This window comes from Eupeodes corollae, chromosome 3 (assembly GCF_945859685.1).
Source record: "Eupeodes corollae chromosome 3, idEupCoro1.1, whole genome shotgun sequence".
In the NCBI taxonomy this organism is placed as follows: Eukaryota; Metazoa; Arthropoda; class Insecta; order Diptera; family Syrphidae; genus Eupeodes; species Eupeodes corollae.
In genome coordinates, this window is record NC_079149.1 from 95,642,281 (window position 1) to 95,662,354 (window position 20,074).

Below are 20,074 nucleotides of genomic sequence, written 5' to 3' on the forward strand. Positions count from 1 at the left end.
CTCGAAGAATATGTCTTTGGTGTCTTCATCTTTCTCCTCTGTTGGGGCATGCGCGCATATTAGGCTTATGTTGGCGAATTTAGCCTTGATGCGGATTGTCGTGATGCGCTCGCTCACACTGTTGAAACTCAAGACTTTTTGCCTGAGCCTAGTTCCAACAACAAATCCACACCCAAATAGACGCTGTCTTTGTTCTCGGTAGCAGTCGCCGTAGTAGGTATCGCAGTCTTTTAGTTTGCGTTTGCCCGGTCCATCCCATCGCACTTCTCGGATGGCTGTAATATCTGCCTTGCAGCAGCAGTTTAGGGCTTCCGCTAAATGTTCGGCTGCACGTGGTCTGTTAAGGGACCTAACATTCCACGTACATATCCGAAGGTCGTTGTCCTTATTTCGTTTGCGTGGGTTGTCAACAGTGAATCCGTCCGTATCCGAGACTTGTTGGTGCTTCGAAACTTAAGGTATTTTTACGTGGCCAGGAAGTCACCCCGACGGCATAACCCCCAACCTGGAGGGCCAGATCCTTAGTATATCTCCAAGGAAGGGGAGCCGGATAAACCGCTCCTTACAGGCCTGGGCTCCGAATATGTCGAAGAAGCCCTATAAGGTGTTCACTAAGTAGTTCAACCTTACTGGAACTGTAGACGCCACCATTGATTCTATCTCGAGAATTCGTCCGCTGCCGCCTGGATAAGGAGAGGTGCCTTAGTGGAAACACCTCTTCCCCCCTCTCTCGTTTGCTGCCCCCAACAACTTTCCAATGGGGTTGGAACCCAATCTCCAGTTGAGGTACTAGGCACCCGATGTTCACCGCGGGGAGGTGAGAGTAGGGGTTGATATACAGAGGTGGGTTTTGAGAAAAACCTGTGGACGCTTGTGTCCCCTTGAATGCACATGTCTACCATTTGAATGTTTGTGTTTTTTTACTCTTGAATGCACATGTCTACCATTTGAATGTTTGTGTTTTTTTACTAAAGCAATTTAAAAAAAGGAGACATTAAAAACATAAAAAAATTACTAAAAGTTGGTAAACATTGATTTTCGACTCAAATATCTTTTCAAAAATTACAAAAAATATTGTTTTCGATATTCATTAAATTGTTCATAAAAATCAGTTCTTTTTCAGAAAAAAAAAATAAAATCTAAGAAAATAAGACGGAAGGTAAATAAAATTGGTAAGAATTGGTTTTCGACTAAGAATCTCCTTTACAAAAATAGATTTTGAAATCAATTCAATTCAAATTCATCATATTCAAAATAGGTTGGTAATTTTAAAATTTCTGAAAATAATTCAACTGACAACTTTTTTAATAAAACACGAAAACCTACAAACCTTTTAAGCAAGACAAATTGATAGACGGGATGGTATTATCAATGAGGGTCGCATCCCAGAACCCAGCCTCTTTTTAAAATTGGCTCCAGACTAATTTCATATTATAGAAAATATTGTCTTCGACATTCAGTCAATTTTTTATAAGAATCTAATTTTAACATGTAATTAGTTAGCCCACCAACATTCGTGTTGGCTAATATTGTAATTGTAACCGTTTCTACAATTTTATACAACTTTTAAAAAAATAGTACAGTCACCATTTTTGTTATTATTAATTAAAAAAAGTGTACGTTAGCCGGCCCACCAACTTTCGAATCTGAAATCTGATTCTAAAAGCGTAGCTCGACTGATAATCGTTTGTACAAGTTTACAAAACTTATTTGTCAAATTCCTTTTGCTATTTTTAAATGGAATCGTTGTATATCTTTTAAAATAATGCCAAATGGCTGCCCGTGAAGATCAACGATGACCATCTTGCGCCAAGTCTGGAACAGAATTGTCTCCGACTTCTAGACATTTATTTTCAGTATCCAGTCTTCGCAATATCGCTGAATCTTGTCGAAATCACGCTGCAAAAGAATTCTAATAACATCAACCTTTCGGGCCGTTCTGTACGCAATTAGATCGTCGGCGATCGCTGGTGTAAATGCTGAAGAGAATCGGCGAATTCGCCGCTCCCTGTTGAAGACCATTTTTAATTAAGAATGTTGTGGTAGAAGTTACTCGTACATTGCCACTTTTGACAACAAACTTTCTACCATTAAGCATATCATAAAGTATATACAACAATGGCTTGATTATGCCAAGCCTGCTCAGTTTTAGGTAAAGACCCTCTAACCATACGGTGTCAAAGGCCTTTTTCAAATCAACCAGAACAGCACCTGTGCATAGTTGTTTTGATTTATTCCATTGGATATCAGAAACGAGTTAAGACTCAGCATGAATTGTGTCATGAACCGCCTTGAACCCGAACTGTTACCGGAATTATTTTGTTGTCCGCAGCCCACTTAGTCAGAGCCCTATTAACGATTTTTTCGAAAACTTTTCTGATGCTCGGAAGAAGACTTATCGACCGAAGATTTGACGGGTTGGAGTTGTCCTTTCCCTTTTTCGGGAGAGGATGAACCACAGCGGTCTTCCAATGCACTGGATAGTATGCATTATTCAATGCATTGTTGAAGAGTGTGGTGTAAATGTCAATTGCTTCCGTCGGTAAATGTCTTAGTACAACGTTGGATATACCATCGACACCTGCTGACTTTTTATTTTTATTGAATTGAAGATGAGCTGAAGCTCGACCTTCGTCACTAACAAGGGACTTGGTCCCGTTTGCTCGGCCATTATGGCATTTGCCAAGGAATCGTCATTGAACCGCATGAAACCGCTGTTCTCAGATCGCCATTGTGTCATATCATTTCGAAGGTAAAAGTGATTAAGTAGGGCTCTGTTTTCCAGGTCGTGGTTGGGGCGAATACTAACATTCACCTTGTACACTTGCTGAAAAGCAGCTCCCACCGCCTCCACTTTTTCCTTCGGATCTTCAATTATATAAAAGTCATCGTCAAAGATGGCTTCTTCTGGATCTATTTGCGCTGTCATGAGTACGTCTCTGTTTTCTTCGGTTCTTTGGAGTCTCAGACTCGGAAGGTCATTGTCGTTCTTTTTTCTAAATATCTTGTTGATTTTAGGGAACATACTAGGGTCCAACTCCACGCGTTCGTTCGGAATCTGCACTACAGCAGCCAGTCCGCAGTGATCACTGTCGTACTCGACTGTCTGTAAGCAGTTTCGCGGGTGATTACCCACTTTGTCTGTAACTGTCAGTCTGGTGTCGTACAGCAAAAGGTCCAGAAAGAAGCCGCTTCTTGGATACGATGGCTTTTCTGTAGCCTGCAGGTCGACTCCATATTCAACGCTGTAAAGATTCATCAAATTAAAAAGATGGTTATCTTTGGGATTACTATGTTGATTTCCCCAATCTTCATATTTTGCGTTCAAATCACCGGCCTAGATGAAATAGTTTTCTTCCCAGCTCAGTTTCAGTTCCCTAAAAAGAATCTCCAGTAACCTGCGGAGCTCCAGCCGCATAAGCCGCACTCATATACATCCGCTTCCCTTGAGTGAGAGAGATGCATACAACGCAAACTTCTAGCGTCTTGAGCTTTCGCAATTCATTGTTTTATATGACTTTAAAATTAATGCCTTTTCGTATAAAGAGACCGACACCGCCCCCTTGAGGCCGGTCTCTTCTTACGATATTGTAATATTAAATGACCACCCTTTCAGCAATATTTCTTAGGTAAAAACCCATCATCATTATCAACTAGTAAAATTATTAAGTCTGAAAATAATATTTTTCAAAAAAGGCATTCCAAAAAAAATCTCGAGGCTACACACCAGGAGTTGTTAGTGCAATTCACGGTTGTCATATGGAAATAAAACAACCTTTACGAAACCCTTTTAATCATTATAATAATGTACGCAATCCATTATTTTGCAAGGTAAGGTTCTCTCTATTTGCTTATCTTTCCCCTTCTTTATAACCTAAAGAAGCTAAGTTTTTGACAAAATAGATATAATTTTCGCTCTATTTGATGTTCACATTGCAGCCCCAGGATGACAACACAACACAAGCGTTTTTCGAAACAATCCCCTTTATCATCAGACTGATGAAATTACATTTGTTGATATCATTAACTATGTGATACCGCCAATCCTCTCAAATATAGTTTGGTTACATTACAATAACGTTAACGCTTTTTTATGTTCTTCAATTTAATTTCCAGATCGTTCTCTTCGAAAATAAAACCATATTCTTCAAAAACATTGGTAATTTCCTGATATACTGTTCTGTTACGCACTTCTGGATCTCGAATCTGGTCCTTTAATTTTCTGCATTCCTCCAAGAAGACAAGAATGAATAGCTTATATGTTCCCAACTTAAAATAAAAAACATTCTGAAGTGTATGATTTTTTTTACTTTTGAATCATCTGAAAGAATAACATACCTCTCCCTTCGGCGGCCTTATTTGCCTATATCCCATCTTGCTTGCACATCTTTCTACTTTTAAATACCAAAAATGTATAGATAAGTTTTTCATATACATATTTTCTTACGTTTTGTTTTAGCTCTGACACAGGATGGAGTTCTTCAGCTTCAGAATGCTAGACACTAGATTAAAGGATTTAAGGTAAGTCCTATCAAATTTGTCATCTTAAAACAAGAACAAAATAAGTGAATTCTGAAGTTTAAAGAAAAAATCTTTATAACCTTCTTAAACTCGAATTCAAACTGCCTCATTACTGTCTACAGACCCCCCTTTACCACTGGGCCCAGGCCCAGGGCCCTCAAGTTGCTGAAACATAACTTAACCTATATTGTTCTATTCTCAAGAAAAAAAAAATATTGCGATACAATTATAGATGCATATAGAATGATCAGAAATCGTACTTTCCTTGCTGAACAACAACCTTTGCTGAAGAATTCAAATCACATTCCCTGCGAAATTATATTCAAATTAAAACAGAAATATTTATTACTGAGTGGCAATGCAGTTTGCTTTCTAACAGAAACAAAAAAAACACACACGTTTTGAATATCACTGTATCTGTATGAAAAAATAAAGATAATAGTGTTTCAATATTTCCAACGCGAAAACTATTGTAAAAGAAGTTAAGATGGCAAAATATTTTTCAATCAATTCAATTCAATTTATTATTCGTTACATAAAAGATCGCGAGCCTGTTGAAAAGTTTTTGGATCTGATTATTTAGCGGAAACCATACTGAAGTTTTTGGAGGATCATGACATTTCGATATCAGATTGCAGAGGCCAAAACTACGACAACCCGCAATAATGTCAGGAAGGTTTTCTGGTCTGCAGGCAAGAATAAAAGAAAAACTTAAATTTGCCACTTTTGTACCATGTGCAGGGTACTCATTAAACTTGGAAGGAATGCATGCTGCTGGGTGTGTCGTAGAAGCAACCAAATTCTTTGACATTATTCAAAAATTTTATAACTTTTTGTCGGTATCTTTTTATCGATAGAGTGCTCATTTAGGTCCATAAAAAGTTTCAAAAAATCTTTCGTAAAAAAGATGGTCGGGGCGAGCTGATGCACTAAGCGCCTTTTACAAATGTCATCAAGAAATTTAAGAAGCTTTGATGTCTATCGCGAACAATTTAGGACAGGCACGAGAACGCAGAGAGGAAGCATTTAGTCTTTGCAAAAAAATGTCCAAACTTGAGTTTACCATACTTACAGAGCTTTGTGACTCTGTATTGCAAAGAATTAAAAAAACAAAATATCACCCTGGATGTTGCAATAAATTTGCTGAGTCCAATAGATGAATTTCTAATCGGTCTCAGGACAATTTTGATAACTTTGATTCATCAGCCAGACAAAAAACCCGGATTCCGAATAAAAGGACCTTTCTGAAACAACAACTTATCTCTATAAGTTGTTAGATTTCTCTTTGCTCAATTAATATTAAACAGAGCCCGAAAACATGCTGAAACGGTTTTGAAACAGAAAAAGGCAAAACGGATTAAAATTAATTTTTGTTCCAAATCCGTCGAACAAACTTATCATATCCAATTATTGGTATAAATGTAAAAAAAGGCTGATATGCGTACCACACTGATAATTTCCCATCCCGTCTGTCGATTTCTCTTGTTTAAAAGGTTTGACTTTTTTTAACGGCTCTGGACTCTCAGTGATTCTAACTGGGAAAGAAAGATTCAAAATTAAAACCTTTCTTCCCATTGTCGACACACTAAGCGTTCATTTGAAACAGCGACCAGGTTCGTATACAAAGATTTGCCAACGTTATAACTTTTTTCGATCAAATTTTGAAAGGCTTCACATCTAGATCCTTCCGCAAAATTTTCCACGTAGAGATAGTGGAGGAACACAATGGTGATTGACAGTGATAAAAAGTGTTTGAGCTTTCAAAACCAGTGTTGCTAAAAAGAAAATAGCAAAACAATCCACCTCTACTATATAACATATATAATTTCTAGAGAATATTTTGCTAGAAATAAATAACAAAATAGCAAAATTACCGAAGATGCAACCTTCAGCTGAAAATTATGCGGTGTTCAAAAACTGAGTTGGATAATTTACAGCTTCGGTAGCATTACAAACTTGATTTGATTGACACCAAGTTTCCTGGTAACAAAGGTTCTATCTTGAGATTTAATTCGTTGACATCCACATTGTTTGCTGCCAAAATTTGCTCTCTCTGACAGCCACTTATGATTTGTATATTGGCTGTGTACATCAGGAAATATTTGCTTAATGAAAGCATATTGTGAATCAAATATCGTGCAGAAATTGATGCTTAATTTTATGCATACAGCTTCATCTGTTGTAAGTTTTCCGTAGCCTGTATCTAACACCTTATAGGGCTTCTTCGACTATTTCGGAGCCCAGGCATATAAGGAGCGATTTATCCGGCTCCATATCCTTGGAGTTATTTTTAGGATCAGGCCCTCCAGGTTGGGGGTTGTGCCGTCGGGGTGACTTCCTGGCCACGTAAAAGCTTTCATAGTTGCGAAGCACCAACAAGCCTCGGATACGGATCGATTTACTGTTGACAACCAACGCAAACGAATAAAGAACAATGAAATTCGGATGTGCACGTGGAATGTTAGTTCCCTTAACAGACCACGTGCGGCCGAAGAATTAGCGGAGGCCCTAGACAGCTATAAAGCAGATATCACCACCATCCAGGAAATACGATGGGCCGGGCAAAAAGACTGCTACCATGAAAACCAAGAGCGCTTATTTGGATGCGGCTTTGTCATTGGAGCCAGACTTAGGCAAGACGTTTTGAGCTATAGGTGTATCAATGAGCACCTCATGACTATACTCATCAAGGCTAAATTTGGCAATATTAGCCTGATATGCACGCACGCCTCCACAGAAGAGAAAGACGACAACACCAAAGATATGTTCTTCGAGCTCCTAGACAAAACATATCAGCAGCGCCTAAGCTACGATATTAAAATAGTCCTGGGCGATTTTAATGCCAAGCTAGGAAGGGAAGTTATCTTTGGTGGAATAATCGGGAAGAACAGCCTGCATGACAACACTTCCGACAAGGGATTCAGGCTCATAGATTTTGGTGCGGGGCAAAACGTCATGGTAGCCAATACGCGTTTTTCGCACCTCTACATCCACAAAGGAACTTGGACTTCTCCAGATCAATCTACCGTCCACCAGATTGACCATATTGCGATCGACGTCAGTCACGCTTCCAGCATCATGGATGTACGAACTTTCCGAGGAGCTAACATCGACTCGGATCATTCGTTGTAGCCAAGGTAGCACTTCGGATTTCCAGACCCAAGGCAAAACAGGGAGGTGCTGGGAGAAGGTACAATGTCGAACGGCTACAATCGCCGTAGATCGCCAGATCCTTTTCCGACGAGTTACAAGTACCTAACCCCTCTCGAAGTTTTCTGCCGCCAACACAATGTATCGAAACCAGTTACAATCAGAGAAGCCGCCTCTGATGTGCTGGGTTTCAAACAGCCACCAACAAGGAACCCCTGGTTTGATGAGAAATGTCGGCAGGCAAATGCAGTCAAACAAAAGGCACGCAAAGCGGCGCTGCATAAAAGGAAGAGAGATGCTCATGAGCTCTATGAGCAGAAAAGGCGAGAGGAACGCCGACTTCTCAGAAGGAAAAAGAAAGGGCATGAGAAGCCTGCGGTCACAGATTTTGAGAGGTTTAAAAGCAAGAATGAAGTTCGAAAGTTTTATGAACAGGTGAAACGAAATTCGCAGGTACATTAACATTGAACCGAAGGCTGCAAAGACGAAAGTAGAAACATCGTAGTGGAACCGCAGTTAATGCTGAGGAATGGAAGGACCACTTCTGCAGACTGTATAACCGCGACGACGAACCGAATTCCGCTGTCAGGCAGGATGATCCATTCAACATAGACGACGAAAGCCAACAATCCCGTCCTCCCGAAGAAGACGAAGTAAAGATTGCCATATCTAAGCTGAAGTCTAATAAAACCGCTTGAGCGGATGGCTTGAATAACGAGCTCTTTAAATCAGCCTGAGAGAAAATGGTTAGGAGCATGCATCAACTTATCTGTAAGATATGGTCGCAGAAAGCATGTTCGATGAATGGAACCTCAGTATTGTTTGGCCGATCCTGAAAAAACGAGACCTTCTAAACTGCACCAACTAAAGAGGAATCAGTCTACTTAACCTCGCCTGTAAAATCTTCTCTGCCGTAATATGTTAACGTCTTAAGCCCATCGTCAACAATCTGGTCCTTATCAGTATGATTTTAGACCAGGAAAGTCCACAGTTGGTCAAATATTCACATTACGGCAGATCCTTGAAAAAACCCAAGAACGCCAAATCGACACACGCCATCATTTCATAGATTTCAAGGCCGCATATGACACCATATACTGGGACGAGCTGTATATAGAGCCATGTCAAAAAAGATTTTAGACAAGGTGATGCGCTGTCATATGTTTTTTTTTAACATCGTACTTGAAAGAATTGTGCAGAGCTCACACGTCAACACTAGAGGCACTATCTTCCAAAAGTCTGTCCAATTACTGGCATATGCTGATGACATTGACATAATCGGAAGAACTCAGCGTGATGTCAATGGGGCTTTTGTGAGTATTGAGGCAGAGGCGGCAAAAATGGGTTTAACGGTTAATGAAGGTAAAACAAAGTACATGCTGTCGTCAAGAAAGGACATACAACACCGACGTCTTGGTCAAAACGTCACAATCGACAGACGTAACTTTGAGGTAGTCAAGGACTTCGTCTGACTAGGCACCGCTGTAAACGCAGAAAACAACACCAGCGCTGAGATCAAACGCAGAATAACTCTTGTTAACCGCTGTTTCTTTGGACTAAAAAGCAATTGAGTGGTAAAGTCCTCTCTCGAGGGACCCAAGTGTCGCTATACGGTGCAGAAGCATGGACCATGACAAAAGCGAATGAAAGCACCTTGGGTCGGTTCGAAAGAAAAGTTCTTCGTGTGATCTACGGTCCCGTATGCATCGAAGGGGAGTGGAGGAGAAGTTGGAACGACGAGCTGTACGGGCTGTACAGCGAAGTAGACTTAGCCAGAAGGGTAAAAGTGCAACGTCTAAGATGGCTGGGTCACGTAGAGCGCATGGAAATCAATGCTCCGGCCCGGAAAGTCTTCGAATCCACACCCACAGGACAGCGTAGTAGAGGAAGACCGCGGATCAGGTGGCGCGCACAAATGGAAGGTGACCTCACCCAACTTGGAGCGCGAAACTGGAGACATCTAGCTAGGGACCGAGTTTGTTGGTTGAGGCCCTAGTTCACACGGGACTGTAGCGCAACCGTAAGTAAGTATATCTAACAGTTGTTTTGAGATTGTTTCAGCGGATGGATTTTGAAGCATTTGAACACTCACATTTACTCTCAGTTGTAATTTTTCAACATAAAGCAGCAGGGGCGATGATTTTAATTGAATTTTGCTGTGCCATAGTGCATTCATCCCAATGATAATTTTACACTGTTTCAGCACAGTGGTCTCATACCTACCGAATGCATATACAAAATTTCATTGAAATTGGTTAAGCCGTTTCGGAGGAGTATGGCAACTAACACTGTAACAGGAGAATTTTATAGATAAGATAATACAAGAATTCACTGAATTAATTGACAGTGACTGTTCGATCATTAGTAAAAGGGTGGATTCATATATTAAATTCCAAGCTGTCAAATCCCTAATTTAAAACTTGAAACAATTTTAATTCTACTGGTTGTTGTGATCTATGTTGTATGTAAAACTAGTTTCGAAGAAACTGACTGATAGGGGCTTAAATAATTACATTACATTTAAGAAACAAATAAACAAAGAACATAAACAAATCTTATCAAAATTTCACATAAAAGTGAAATGTATTCCTTTATAATATTGCATCAGCTCGATTATTTGTTTACAAAGATAGGAACTCACTATCAGATCTTAAGGCATCTTTCAAAATTTGATGTAATATTCTTGAAAATTTAAAAATAAACTAATTTATTTCTAATATGAGTGTTTAATAAATAAATAAATGAGTTCTGAAAATAGACGAATGTTTTCTACAATGTATACTATGTACAAAATTGGCGAAATAATGTCTGTTCAAAATAATCAATTTTCTTCAAAGCTTCCTCCCGTGCATAGATAAGGTATAAGATTATGTTTAGTCATCTTCAAACTTAAATTGGTTTGTGTGCTTTACTTTAATTTAATTATCTTATACCGGCAGCAACTCCATGAACTTGGCGCTACATTGATACAGAATCATCATCATTTTGATGATGAAAACCGAATAAATCCGAATTAAACCGGATTATTAATTAATCGAAAATGATATGAATTCAAGGGAATTTTAGAAATATAATTAAATTGGCCAACCCATCGAACAATTTTTGCAAAAAAAAAATGATTAAATACACATTTTCTGTGATTTTATGTTGGATTGTAACTAAGTATGTTTATAAATAAAATGTAGGAAGTGGTTATCATTTATAAATACATACTATTTATTAATGGGCTTTATTTCTTGTACATACCGTTGAAAATGGTTTGTCTATAAGCGATAACCTCTATTTTTTGTATTAATTTAATTTCTTCCAAAACTTGCAGATTTGTTGAAACAATAAATATAAGAATTAATAAATAGAACAAATTTGCATTTTTAATTCGACCCTACCTTGAAATCTCAAAACCTAGTTTGTATTTATATAAAAGTTGGAAGACATTTTGTGATTAGGGTCAGTTTCGAAAGCGTGAGAGATTTCTAGTGCAAAATGTCTTTCTTACGTTATCTGTTATAATATCACACATTTGCACGTGTAGACGTGCTTTTAGGAGCCACAAAAAAATATCACTTTTTTTCAAATCGAGCCCTAATTTATTAACAAGGAGTCTTCTAAATTTTTCAAGAATGGGGTTGATGGAGTAAAATATTTTCAGTTGAAATTCATCGATGATTTATATCACAGACTACTATAAAAAAGAGGCTGGGATGCGACCCACACTGATAACTTCCCATCCCGTCTATCGATTTGTCTTGCTTAAAAGTTTGTCTATTCGTACTCGTATCAATTTTTACCAAATTTGCGTACTATTTTTTGCAGATTTTATTTTTTATTAAGAACGAACTGTTGGATTTTTATACAAAAATTACTGAATTTTGAAAACAATATTTTCTGTGAAATAAAATAAGTTTGAAGCCAATATTTTTAATTTTTGAAAAGCTATTTGAGTCGAAAGTAAATTTTTACCATGTTTTAGTATTATTTTTTTTTTAGGGTTTTATTTTTTGTAAAAAACCTGTCAATACGATTATTTTCAAAGTTTTATCGAATGTTGAAAACAATATTTCTTGTAAGATAAAATTAGTTTGAAGCCAATACCTACAATTTTTGTCAAGATATTTGAGTCAAAAATCAATTTTTACCAAATTTTATACATTTTTTTTTTAGGTTTTTATTTTTTTTGTAAAAAAAAACTGTCAATTCGACTTTTCTCAAACTTTGTCCTATTGTTGAAAACAATATTTCTTATAAGTAAAAATTAATAAGAAGCTATTATCTCAAATTTTTGAAAAGATATTTGCGTCGAAAACCATTTTTTACCAACTTTTGGTAATTTTTTCCGGTTTTTAATTTTTTTTTAAAAACTGCCAATTAGATTTTTTTCAAAATGTTACTGAATGTTGATAACAATATTTTTTGAAAGATAAAATTAAATTAAAGCCAATATCTCAAAGTTTTGAAAAGATATTTGAGTCGAAAATTTTTACCAACTTTTATTATTTTTTTTTAGGCTTTTGTTTTTTGTAAAAAAACTGTCAACTAGATTTTTCTCAACATTTTTCAGAATGTTGAAAACAATATTCCTTATAAGATAAAATAAGATTGAAGCCTAAATTTTAAGTTTTTGAAAAGATATTTGAATCGATATTCAATTTTTACCAATTTGAGTAATGTTTTTTTTTTTGGATTTTTATTTTTTATAAAAAAAACTGTCAATTTGATTTTTCTCAAAATTTTATCAGATGTCAAAAACATTATTCTTCGTTGCACAAAATTGTTTTGGAGATGAAATCATATTTAAGTCTTAAAATTTTGGAGGTGACAATTTTTTTTTCAGTTTTTTTGATTTATAAAAAAAATATACTTCTTTGATATCACGTTACATTTCATTATATAAAATTTAATTCAAGTCTATAGCGTTTTTGGTTCGTAACCAAAATATTCACCTTTTTTTAAAACTGCTATGGTAAAAAAAACACCCACGCAATTTTCTTGAAAACCCTTTCTGAATCTTTCTGCCTTATTATCTGTATAACAAAATTTATTTGACATCGATATCTCGTCTGGTTCTTGAGCTATGGACAACGAAAAAAACGTCGCGAACGTACGTACACACGCACGCATAGACATCTTTCTAAAAATCTTTTATTTCGAATCTAGGGACCTTAAAACGTCAAGAAATGTCAAAATTTTCAATTCTACAAATCGGACCCATTACAATAACTTCCTATGGGAAGTAAATAAACAGTATAACCTTACCTACTTACTTTGCTAAGTAAGAAGCTACGAATCAACATAATCTGGGTCTTTCTTTTGGCGTAAAATTAAAATATCCCGTTGATTAAGCAATTGTCACTTTCGAAACTGTCATTTTGACATTTCGCAATTAAAAGAATACGCCATTTCGAAAAATGAGACAAAAACCGATTGAACAAAGATTAAACTAAATTAAATAACGTTGCGTAACAGCTCGTAGAGAACCAGAGCCTTGTGACATAAAACTTACATGTATTCTTTTGAGTGGGTAATGTCAGGGATGTAGGACGCCTACAGTTTTTATGCCAAGTCCAAACGGCTAATTTAAGGAAAAACACTTATATGACAAGGATTTATCTTGAAGGATTTGTCAATTCCGAGAAAAAAACTAAGGTGACACAGCCAGGGATTTGACCGAAGAACTCATGACAGTCCTACGCACTTGTTTTTTTAAATTCATTTTTATTGATTCACTCTTAAAACTATCTTCAAGCTAGACAAAATTCATAAGACTGGACTTATTAACCATAACCTAGATTTAACTTACTAGCCCCATATGGACATTTTTCTTTCAAAAAACGACACATGTCGGGATCCTTCAGGATTCATCAAGTGGTCGTTCTGAATTTTGTCTAAGTAAATGCGGGCAGCACGATGATCAGATGGTTTTTGGAGAACCTTTTAGGGGACCACCCCTTATTAAGACTGTAAGTTGTACTTGTAATGCTGAATCTGCTGAAGTAAAGGCGTATGTACCAATCAGGATTCTTGTCGAGATGAGCGCTTAGTCCGTCTTTTTTATCAGCAGTGTATGAGATCCTGCCCACTTAGTTCTTTGGTCCATCGATATGATTCTCTTACACCATCTCCATTTCCATAGCGATGTTCGTGTTTGCTGTAATCGAATTTTAAAAAAAGTCGCCGTGATTTTATCTCAAGAGGAGTGCATTGTAGCGCAGTGATTAAATGTTGAGTCCACTATCTTTTGCTATGGTGTGGAAATACGTTATGGGGACATCGAGTAGTAGATCCAGCCATTTTATTGCAGCACTTCTTACTTTTTACAATAAACCTAAATGGGTGGCCCCCTATCGATTGGGTCCCGTTTGGACAGAGCCCTACTCAACCGAAAGAGCTCTGTTCCAAATTCTAGCATGCTTTTCCGATTGTAAAGAAAACGTCTATCGACCGTTCTACGTCTAACTTGATAGATTAGCGGGACTGCCAGTCTATCCTGTATATGACCGCAAATGTCTAAAAAAAAAAGGTTGTCCCTGGTGAAAATAAGGCATTTTCAAAATATTTTTCGTTTGGATAGAGCGCCCCGAAAGATACATTTTTAGTCGAAGTCAAAGCTCTCGCAATATAAACTCAAATGAGTTTTATCATTCGAGTTCGTTCCAAGCTGGTGCAGCAACTCACAAAGCAGCTCGAACACCCGAAACTCCATCTGGAAAAGACAACGTTGAACGACACAGGAGAGTGATACACGATCATCGATAGTATAGGGGACCTGTAGCAAATTACATTCACTCTAGGGTCATCCCGACTAAACCCATCCGTTTCGTCAGACCGAAAACTGTTCTGGAAATAGTCAAAACAGCACACACTTTCGCTCATTAATCGGTTCCTATGAAGATCAACGATGATCATCTTGCGCCAATTCTTGCACGTATGAATACCTCGTGGCCCTAGCCAACAAAAAGGACTCCGCAAGGTTAAGCAAAGTTTTATCGAAGGAACATTGTAATCCTTCATTTCTAAAAAACCCTAATGGAACCTGGACAGCCCCTCCAGGTGAATCTCTTGAGCTACTGATTCGCTTGAAACCACAGAGCTAAACGTAGCTCATGTGGAGCAAGTTAATTCCGTTACAACTAGAGAAAATATTTTGTGGGCCATCAATACTTTTTCTCCATATAAATCCCCAGGCATGGATGGCATACTGCCAGTTATGCTTCTTTGAACAAATTTTCAAAGAATGTTTCTTCTCAAACATGTGTCCATACCGTGGAGATAAGTCAAAGTAGTTTTTATCCCGAAAGTGGGTAGGCGAGGTCACGAATCCGCGAAGGATTTCCTTGGAGCGTATTCTTGATTACCATATTAGAGAAATCATAATTGGACGACCTCTCGAAAGCTCTTAGCATGCTTATCTTAAGGGCAAATCTACGGAGACTGCCCTCCATGAGGTAGTGCGTACTGTATAAGTAAATTAATAAGACACTAATAATCTTTGATTCTTTTCAAAAAACTTTATTTATGTTTTATAATCGTTGAGTGTTGCCTGTTGATAAAACTATCAAGAACAGACGTGGTCACCTGCACGCAGCTTCACCTGAACTACTTCTGATAAAAAGAGTTTCCGATAATCCAGCATATCTCTCTCATCGTCATCGTCAACGGTAACTTGTTTTTCACTTTTGGTGCATTTGGATTATTCGGATTATAAATAAAAAATCATTGTTCAACGGTGTGTTGTTTACAAAATTGTGATCTTCTGCGAAATTATTTTTTTCGAATTTCGCATCAGAGGTACAGGGTGTTAACTGCTCCCGCTTCAAATTCTGCCGTCCTCGGTAGATCTCGGATATTTTTTTGTTCTTGATACATTTATTTTTTATTTACAATTAACTAAACCAGAGTTCTAATAAGTGTTGAAAATTTATTTTCTTACAAGAACACAGTTTCAGATAGCAAAATATAAAATAAAACATACAAATTTGTACATAGAAAAGTTTTGTAAATGAATTTAAAAATAAAATAGGAACTTCATGTATAATTGATTAATTAACAGAGAGGACATTTATGTGTTCTTATACTTATTTATTGATGATGAGTAGCATTGTATTATTTCTTAAACTCAAGTTAAAGTTAAATAATTCAGAAAATTAATGTACATTGTTAATTAATGATTAAAGAATAACAAAAAAGCTAATTTAAATACAGAAAAAAAAAATGAATAGAAAAATAATTCTTATTTACTAAATGATTATAGATAAATATCATAATACAATTTAAAATTGTTCAAAACAAATAATTTCACTATCTCTTATATTTGCACATTGATCAATTTTACAATATTTTATATTTAATTAGCAAACAAATTAATAAAAAATGTCTTTCAGAGCCAAAAAAGATTCTCAAGTCTATTAGAATTTTAAAGATAAGTATTTTTTGTTACTCGTCTCTTATCAGTTAAATTAAGAACAAAATTTACCTTAGGTTACTTTTATGAACAAGTCGATTGTCAATAAGGACTGCAGTACCTCGATCCTCTTGGACTACCTTTTCAACAAAAAGCTTTCTAAACTTGTTTCCTATTCGCTTATTTGTCCGCACGTAAACTTTTTCACCAGGCTTATATGATCTTATTTGACTGTTTTTATTATGGAATTTTAAATCTTTTTCTTGTGTTTGAACAATTTTATTTCGTATTTCTTTTTTTAATTCTGATGAGGTTGAATGTAATATATCTATTGGTTTGTGGTTTGTTATTGAATGAATGGTTCTATTATATTTTACTGTTGATAACAAAATAAGTTCTTTTGTATCGGTTATGTTTTGCTCTAATTTAGTACATCTGGCTATTTCTGATAATGTGCTATGAAATCTTTCAACCTGTCCATTAGATGAACTGTGGAAAGGAGGAATGGTGTAAATTTCTATTTTAAAATAATCTCTGAGTAAAGTTTTTATTGTTTGTGAATTAAATGATTTTTCGTTATCACATACCACTGTTTTTGTACCTGTGAAAAAATTGAGAATTTGAATTAACGAATCTTTAATATCTACTATAGACCGAGATTTTATATGGAAAACAACCGAAAATTTTGAAAATTTGTCGATACACGTAAGAAAGTGCAAATTATCTGTTGAATAAATATCAATATGTAAAATTTCACCAACACAAGAAGGTATGGGAGTTTTCCCAATGTCAACCCTAGGGGGGTGTCGTTGGTATTTTGCTTCGTTACATATTTTACAATTAGTAATTATTTCTTTTAATTTTTTTCGAATGTCAGGGAAAAAGTAGTCTCGGAGCACTTGTTGTGTGTTCTCGCGCAGGGATCGATGAGCTCGATTATGTTCTACAGCGAGAATTTCCTGTTGATCATTTGAATTATAGATATCTATCACAATTTTTTCCGTGTGAAAAAATTTGATAGATGGAAAGGCTGTAACTATATCATTTTGAATTAAAGCTAAAACATTTAGTTCGCAATGAATTCCATTGATAACGTTAGGATTAATAACTTCCTTGAGTATTTTTAATAAATAATTTCTATCACAAAAAGATATTTCATGTCTGAAATTTTTTTTAAAAACTATTTTCCTAACTATTTTATTCTCTTGGCCTTCAGTCACGATAAGCTGGTTCCTTAAGCAGTTTATAGGATTTGTTACAGTTCGAATAGTTTTTGTCAAAGATTCTTCACTATGGGCAGTTATCAATGATACGGAATCATTTGAGTGCTCTATTGCATTAATATACTGTCTGGATAAGGCATCCGCAACATGATTTTCTTTTCCTGGCTTATAGTGAAATGTCGGCGAAAATTCTTCCACAAAAGCTTTCCACCTTTTCATTTTTGTGTTGGGATTCTTTTCAGAGATGGCAAAAGTAAGAGGCTGGTGGTCTGTGAAAATATTAAGCTGCCTGGCACCGTACAAATAATTACGAAGTTTTCCCAAAGCCCAAACTATGGCGAGAAGCTCTCGCTCGTTTGTCGCATAGTTCTCTTCGGTTTTAGTCAATGTTCTGGAAATCATGGTAATTGGTCTTCCACTTTGCGACAAAACTGCTCCTAAAGCATACGACGATGCATCAGTGGTCAAGTCAAATGGCTTTGTGAAGTCAGGATAAAGCAGCAGAACATCCTCTGAAGCCAGAATGTTTTTTATTCGATTAAAAGCCTGAATGGCTTCTTCATCAAATTCAATAGAAATATTTTTTGACTGTTTGGCACTAACATTACCATTTTCCCCTCGCAAAAACTTTGTTAACGGCTTCGTAATTTGGGCATAATCCCGAACAAATCTTCGATAATACCCCGATAGTCCTAAAAATGAACGTAAGCTACGCAAAGTGTTTGGAGTTTCATATTCAATAATGCACTTGACTTTTTCTGGACACGTCTTGATGCCCTGTTTTGAAGCTGTAAAGCCCAAAAATTCAACTTCCTGCCTGAAAAATTTTGACTTTTCTGGAGAAACGCGCATATTGGCTTCAAAGAGCTTGGATAAAATGCTGTCTACGTCTTGAAGGTGCTGATGCTTTGATTTTGAGAACACAATCACATCATCAATGTAAACATGGTAACACCTTCCAATTTCGTCTCTCAGCACATCATCAATGGCCCGCTGAAAAATGCTTGGTGCGTTCTTAAGGCCAAACGGAAGCCTACAGAATTCAAATTTCCCATTATTTATGGAAAAGGCAGTTTTCTCTCTGTCACGCTCAGAGAGTTTGATCTGGTGAAACCCAGACTTTAAATCTAATGTAGAAAAAAATAGAGACTGACCTAAATTTGCAAGAATAACCGTCGTATCCGGAATCGGATATTTGTCACTGGTTGTTTTTGCATTTAACTTCCTAAAATCAACGACAAGGCGCATTTTCTGACTTCCATCCTCATTGAAGCCCTTCTTATTAACAACCCAAATTGGGTTATTGTAAGGTGACCGGGATGGTCTTATGATTCCGGCTTTAAGAAGATCAGAAACTTCTTTGTTGACAAACTGCGCAGTTGCCATTGGATAGGGATAAGACCTGGAATAGACTGGCTCATTGTCAGTTGTTCTGATGGTGGCAACAACTTTGGTGTTGAACGGCAAAGACTCATTGGAATCTGCAAATACTTTTTGTCGTTTTGATATAATATCGTCAAATTGTTTGCAGACATCCGTCGGTACAAATTCATTGTCAATAAAAATATGATTTACGTTTCTACAGAATAAATATAAAAGTTTCTCCTCTCGACCATCATAGTTAATAACACCTTTTTTTAAATCAAGATGTGCGCCTATTTCACGCAAAAAGTCGAATCCAATGATGCCATCAAACCTATCGAGGCGAGGAAGAATGAAAAAAGTTGCATTTTTATTGAATAAGTGCATTACGCATTTAAATCTAATCTCGTCTGAGCCATGTAAGGATTTAACAGTAAAATAGTTTTCTACTGACTTGACTCCTTTCAGATAACTCATGTTTTTGATATAATTTTTGGCGGCACCTGTATCAATTAAAAATCTTACTTGCTTCCCTCCTAATGTTCTGCATATGTACGGTAGGAGGGACCTATCTCTAAAAAATTTATTTCATCCATATTCTCAAGGCCATCATATTCATCTCTCTCATAATTACATGAAAGAGTTTCGTTGTCTAAATAGGTTTCATCCTCGTTATGCTGTCCATAAGGAAACGTATCTTGTTGTGTTGGCTGATTCTGAACTAAATTATTTACTCTGCTCGTTAACTCTCTTGAATCTGCTTGAATCGTTATTTTTTATAAAAGGTTTATTGCGTGAATATCTGTCTGAAGGTCCTGGTCTTTTTAATTGTGGTCTATTGTTCGCATAATTATTGTTAAATCCATTATTAGAAGGGTTTTGAGTGGGCTTAATTTGGTTTTGTTGAGTTGAATGTCTGTAGCGTGAAGTTGAAGGATCTATTTCCATTGGTTGTGCTTTGGGATTTTGCTCTAACTCACGTTTGGTGTGAGGAGAATGGAATGAATCATGTTTATAGCTTTGTTGAAAAGAAGCTTTATTTGGTCGATCAGTGTAGCTAGAAAAAGAGTTTGCGAACATATAACGAGTTTGATTGGCCTCTAATTCCCGTGCAAGTGCTAATGCAGACGGCATATCTACAGGCCTTGAAGAGAATAGAATGTCACACATTGGTTTTCGCAACCCGGAAATAAATGTTCTTAGGGCATCATGCCTATACTTTTCATTCAGAGACGCGATTAAATCGTTGTTACCTTCATGTGTCATCTTAGTTTTATTGATAATTAACGTAAGCTTCTTTTCGACTGAATCATAAAATTCAACTATAGACGATGATCCCTGTTTCAAAGTTGACATTTCCTGTTCAATAAGATAAATTGGCCTCTTATCAGCATAAGTAAAATCTAAGCGGCTTATTATT